Source organism: Protopterus annectens, chromosome 10.part0 (genome assembly GCF_019279795.1).
Source record: "Protopterus annectens isolate FY-2018-M chromosome 10.part0, PAN1.0, whole genome shotgun sequence".
NCBI classification, from domain to species: domain Eukaryota; kingdom Metazoa; phylum Chordata; order Ceratodontiformes; family Protopteridae; genus Protopterus; species Protopterus annectens.
This window is the reverse complement of record NC_056744.1, coordinates 1,705,651,794-1,705,658,631: the sequence shown is the minus strand read 5'-3', so window position 1 is coordinate 1,705,658,631 and position 6,838 is coordinate 1,705,651,794.

The window sequence follows — 6,838 nt, the reverse complement described above, 5'->3', positions numbered from 1 at the left end:
CTGTAAGTTAGGACAGAAAGGGCTGTTTTCAGGCTAAATTTTAGTCTTCTAAAGTATTCCTTACCAAGTTTTATATGCATTTGTTAATGTTTTGCTGCTAATCCTTCATCAGTTCCCAAGTATTTATACACTCCCTCCTGCTCAAGTTCTTTTATATCACATTCTTGCCCCAAACTGATGTTTTCCTGGTGCTGTAATTTTCCTGCTTTAAAGGTTGCTTTTGCACATTTATTAAGACCAAATGACATTCTTAACATCATCTTAAAAAGTTTTAACAACCTGCAGCTGTGCTTTCAGTTCCTCATCTGATGAATTATAAGTTTTAAATCATCGACAAAGAGAATATGAGAAGTCTTTAGACTTTGTTTTCTAGGAGCCGCATTATAGCCATTGCTTAAGCAGTTAAGTAGACAACTTAATGGGTTAAGGGCAAGGGAAAATAGCAATGGTGACAGAGTCGCCCTGGAATATCCCCCTTTGAATTGTTATCCATGGGATAGTAATTTGTCCTTTATCATGGTTTAATTGCAAAGTGATCTGCCATTGTTTTATGGTCATTGTAACAGTCGAGCAGTGTAGGGTATTGCATGAATGTAGGACACTATCAAATGCTTTTTTTTGTAGTCAATCCATGCCATACTTAGATTCTTCCCCTTTTTACAGTTCTCCACAAGGACTTTAACATCAAATGATCCTTTATTTTATTTATTTTATATTAGCCTACTGGGAAAGTCTGACTGGACACAAGTCCTTTTTCAGCAGAGGCCCACTAGGCTACTGGGAAAGTCTGACTGGACACAAGTCCCCTTTGTCAGCAGAGGCCCATGGAGAAACTCTCCACATATAACAAAGCACATACAATGTAAATATTATCAATTACAATTTCACAGTCACAGAAGTAAGACATTTCCCTTTTACAACTTTTCCCAGATACAGAGCAGGATACTTTATATAATACATTAAAACCATAATGGTAGTCAATAACTGATAACATCTGTAACTGGGTGAGCTAAGAGAAGCTATTCAGTTTGAAAAGTGAAGCTGTAAATATGATGCTGGAAGGATGGTATAGGATAGACGTTACTGTTAAAAGAGAGATGCATTTTAGGTAGATAAGTTAGAGGACAGGTTGTACAGGGGGAGTAGAAAAGATGCAGAGAATTTTCTAAGGTTTAGGCTCAGGACAAGAATGAATTGTAGAAGGAAGAGAAAGAATTTCAGGCTAAAGGGAAGAGAAATGCCCGATAGAAAGGTGTAAGAGGTAATCCTGTGAGACTTGAGGTCTAGCCTGGAGTTATATTTACATATCCACTTGGCTTGTAAGTGTGATTTTAGGGATTGTTTGAATAGGGTTAAGGAGGAGATTGCAGTTATGTTAGTGAACAAAGTGTTCCACTTTTTGGCTATGAAATTTGAGTATAGGGAAGATCGAGCAGAGTTATAAGGTTTAGTGACTTGAAGGAGAAGTTTATTATTGGAGCATAGGACTCTAGTACTAGAGTAGGGATTTATTATGTTTTGTAATGCAGGGATTTTGTCTGGGTAGTGAAGTATTTTGTGAGCATATATAAGCTGGTTATGGAGGAGAAGATTGGGAAGTTTGAGCCAATTAAGTCTTTTAAGGACTGAACAGTGGTGTGTGAGATGAGGACGAGTAGAGGTGAATTTTTCCAATTTTGTAACAGCAAGTTTCAAGTTTAGCAATATCTGATTTTCTAAGATTGGTAAGGATTGGGGAGGCATATAAGAGAGTAGACAGAAGGTATATTTGTGCAATTTTTGTCTTAGTGCTATTTGTGAGGAATTCCCTGTTTTTATATAGCCCTTTGTTTTTTTTGTTTTTTTATGTACTTGTTTAATGGTGAGTGCAATGTGATTATCAGATCTCAGGTTGCTGTCTATTTCAACACCAAGGAGTTTGGTGTGGGAGACAGGAGCAATATTGGTATTGTTGTGAGATGTGATAGAGAAAGTGAGAGGATGAGTATTGAGGTTAGTTGGTGGAAATATGACAAGTTTAGTTTTATTAGGGTTTAATATTAGTTGAGAGTTGGTAAGTCATTCTTCTACAGAGAAGAAAGAAGCCTGTGTAATTAGCTGGAGTTCTTGGAGAGGAGTAGAACAGATTAGTGTAGAGACATCAGCATATTGGATGACTGAAGCATGTAGTGAGGAGGAGTGGAAGTTGTTAGTAAAGCTAGAAAAAAAGAGTAAAGAACTAAGTACTGAGCCTTGGGGGATGCCTAGTATAACTGGTAGTAGAGGAGGGAGTTCATGCTTCCACTGGGCTGCCTGCTGCCTGTTTAAGTAGCTTGGAAACCAGGTAATGGTGGATCTGCTGAGGTTTAGTTCAGAGAGGGATGATACGAGTTTGTTATGGTTAACCATACTGAATGCCTTAGACAGGTCAAGAAAGATAGCGGGCACAAAGTTACCACTGTTTCTGTGTTTGTTGACTGTATGAGTGAACGATATAAGGGCTGTTGTGCTACGGTACAGTCTGAAACCATGTTGAGTGTTAGTAGGAAGGTTATGGGTGGTAAGGTAATCCATGATTTGTGAGTAGATGGACCTTTTCAATATTTTGGATGGGGGTGACAGTATGGCTATAGGATGATCGTTGACTAGCTCTTTTGAAGTACCCCTTTTATGGAGTGGGATAATGTGAGACACTTTCCAGATGTCTGGGACTTCATTTTCTGATATGGCGCAGTTGATAAGAATGGATACTGGGTATGCAACATCATCAGCAGCTATTTTTAAAAATTCAGGTGGGAGGTTGTCAACTGCTAAGGTAGTGGGCTTTAGTTTCTTGAGTTGTTTTCTAACTGTATCTGTAGGGACAGGATGGAAGATAAAGTCATTACTAAGTGTTTGTCCCATACAACTTTCTTTTATTGCCCTTTTGTCTACTGCCATGATTGATTTTTCTTCTAAATGACTATAAACTCTGTCAGCATCAACTCCCATGGACAGTTTACACATTGTCAGAAGGCAAGTTATTGGTCTATAATTTTTGAGTAAGCTTTTAAGTTCACTCTTAAGTAGGAGCATTGTTTTACCTGTTAGCCAGGTTGGTGTTTGCTTGGGATGCACATTTAAATAGTTCTTACTCATGGCTAAGTCTTCGTGCAACTATGTTAATACTTTTAACCAAAAGTTAGGTACTGTATCTGGGCCTGGGGTTTTCAATTAAAGGCTTTTCTTAACTTTGTTTCAGTCTCTCTGGCTGTTATTTCATCCCATTTCATTTCCTGTACCTTCAAACTTCTTATCCTTTCTTTTACTTTTTTTTATCCATTTAGCATCTTTGTTGTGTTCCACAGGATCTTCATAGATACTTCTCCAAAATGCATCAATTTCTTATTTATTTTTTTTTGGGGGGGGCATTTTTTCAATTCCTTTTACCTTGTTTTTTAATTCTCTATAAAACTTTTTTGGGTCATCAATAAACTGCTTATTTTGTACTTTTCCTTTATGTTTATCTGTGTATCTTTTAAGTTTCTCCTCCTGTGCTGAAAGTTTTAGTTTATTTGCGATAGTGCATGATATATCTTAGTCTGTTCTAATTGTGCATTGCTTTTATCATGTTTATCTTTCTTAGTATTTTTGTTGATCTATTCCCTTCTCTATAGTCTTCTAACAGTGACTCTTCTTGTCTTAGTTGTTTTAAAGTTTTCCCTATTTGATACTTCCATGATGGTATTCAATATCTCCCCTTCCTTTGCCTCACTACCTTGTATTCTTGTGGTAAAACTTTTTCAGTTATTAGTTTAGCTGTGCAGTAATATATCCTGTTTACTTCTGTTATATCAAATGGATCTCTGTGGCTAGTCCTAATTTATGATGTTCATTTGTTTTATCAGACCTCTGACTTTTGGGGTTTTATTGACCTCCTGCAGACTATTTCTTTCATTGATGTTAATATATCTATTCATGTCCATTAAATCAAGCAACTCTTCCCTTAGTTCATTTTCTTCCAGACTGAGGGCACATTCTTTGTTTTCCACTTCCGGCAGGCATTCTATAGAGAGTTCTATAGCATCTTCCTGTGACACCTTCTCCCCAATTTCATCCTGTGCCATCCATTGCTCTGTCATATGGGAACTTACTGGCCTATCACTGCTCAACATTGGCTGCATCAGAGTTTCCACAGTTTCCTGTTCCCTTACGGTCTAGCTTCAAATGAACGTTTATACTGGTTTCCTGTGGAAGGCTCCAAAATACCTGGATATAGCACCTGACCAATTGCTTCCAATTCCACTGGTTTCCCCTTAATTTGGATATCTACTGCTCCATCCTGTTGTGGTTCTTTCTGCATTAGATTTTCTACACTGAATCATTCACTTTGCAGGTGCTCCATAACCTCAATTTCTATTTCTTTTACTTCTCCATTACTGATCTCCTTTTCTACTTTTCCTCTTAGTAGTCTTATTTTCTGTATTGTAAAGTTTTCCATACCTGGATTCCTTTGCCTGAAGTTCTCTTCAAATATCTTTGGTGGTGCTCTTTTTGTACTGGTTAGTTTTGCTTTCTTCTTTGCATAAATATTATACCATATTAAATCTATTTTTCTTTCCCATGTCTTCTTCAGATGTCTCCTGATATTCCTGCTTCTCTTTCTTCAGAGGACTCACTCCATTATTCTGTGATGTAGTCTGTGCTAAACCTTCTACATTAAATCCTTCACTTCATAGGCACTTCATAACTTCAACTTCTATTCTTTTTTAACTTCTACTTTAGTAATCTTTTCTACATTGCATCTTTTTATTGTGAAATTTCACACATCTGGATATCTTTTCCTTATTTCTCTTTGAATATCTTTGATATTGCCTTCTCTATATTAATTAACTTGGCTTTCTTCTTTGCATAAATATTGCACCATATAAATTTCTCTTTCCTTGCCATGTCCATATTTCTCTTTTATACTTTTCAAAAATATCTAGGTTTTTTTTTACATTTTCTACATTTTTGTGCTTCCTCAGATGCTTCTTTTTCCAAACAAATCAATGTTTCTTGATCTATATACTGTTTTTCAAAAATGTGTTGCATTAATGATCACAAATTTTCATACGAGGCTTCTGATAGTTTTTCCTGTGGCAGTATTTTTCTTTCCTCTAATTTTTCTCTTAATCTTTTTGTATATCCTCGGTCTATAAATTCTGAGCTTTTTGCATAATAGTAACAATACACAACTTCTTCCTTATCTTCACTACTCCACTCTATCATCTTTATGGCTCTTCTTTGGCTCATCAGTTTTTGGGATTTTTGGGGAATATTTTCTTCTACAACAGAGGGGCATCCTCTCCCTGGGCCTGACCTGGCCCCATTGTAGGAATGTTACCATATTTTGAGGATTTAACACTTGTCATTTTTTTCCAGTCCTTGCACCAGTGCACCTACCAGGATTGGGCACTGTTTTATCATGAGTCCTGTGCACCCAGCTATCTTTTTTGGCATTTGACTTCTGTCCATGATATATGCTATATAAATACAGTCTATATATGTGTCTTTTTGGCGAGATTTTGTGGAAAAAAAACCAGGGTTCACCTTATGCAGGTACTCACCAGGACTTGAGGATGAATTCAATTTCAGCACATCTCACTTATTTGCATTCAGAATATTTATATGGTCTCTCTTTTTTTTTTTTTTTAATTTCTCCAAGTCTTTTGGGTTTCTAATACCATGACAAGAATGGACCCCATTCCTAAGTTAAAGTATGATTAAAGTTCATGAAATGAATATTGTTCCAATCTATGATGTCAGCCAGTAGTGCTCTTCGCAGCACCCCCGATGCGCCCATGCGAGTCCTTTCATGGCTTGCTAGATCTCTTCTTTCTCTGAAACACTTATTGCATTCAGGACATTTATATGATCTCTCCCTCTCTAATTTCTCCAGATCTCTTGGGTTTCTAATACCATGACAGGAATGGACCACATTCCCTAGTCAAAGTATGACTAAAACTTATGAAATTAGTATTGTTTCACTCTGATGTCAGCCAAAAGTGCTCTTCGCAGCACCCGCAATGTGCCCAGTAATGACTCCTCCTGTAATTCATATGGACTTGCATATTGGTAGCATATCTAAATATGATGGTAGACTTTTTTTATAAGACCCATTGCTCATACTACTATTGGAACTATCTGGGTATCCTTCTACCACATTGCTCTCATTTCTGCTCGCAGATCCTGATATTTTATAACCTTCTGTCTCTCTGTACGCAGTAACTGGGTGTGGCAATTTCAATGATGAATGCTGCTTTTGTCATCTTTTCTTGGACTACTATATCCAGTTTTCTATCATCTATCTTTTGAATTGTTGGTAATGGATGATCCCATGTGATGTAGACTTCATCATTTTCTATGATGCTTTGGGGCACATGTTTCCAGTGCTTCTTAGCCACTTCAAAACCATAATGTTTGCACAATCCCCAGTGCAACAGTCTCTCCACATTATTGTGCCTTTCAGTATACAGTCCTTCTGCCATTAGTATGTCACAACCAGCAACGAGGTGGGTGACTCCTTCCAATTCGGTTTTACAAAACCTAAATTTGTCTGTTTCTCCCACATGTTGAATGGACTTTATAAACCAGCGTGTACGTAGACCACTGTCTTGGGCTGCCAATATTAACATTTCATCTCTTGCTTTGAATTTACCTCTCCGTAACCATTCCTGCATTCATTCCTGATCAACATGAGGTTCTTCCAGAAGTTTTCTATACTTTAAGTATATTTATGATTTTTTTTTCACATTTCTTGCCTTTTCATCTGGTCCTTCACCTTATATTCTTTCTTTTGCTTTTTGGCACATTCAGTTGCTGTCTGATTTTTATCTAC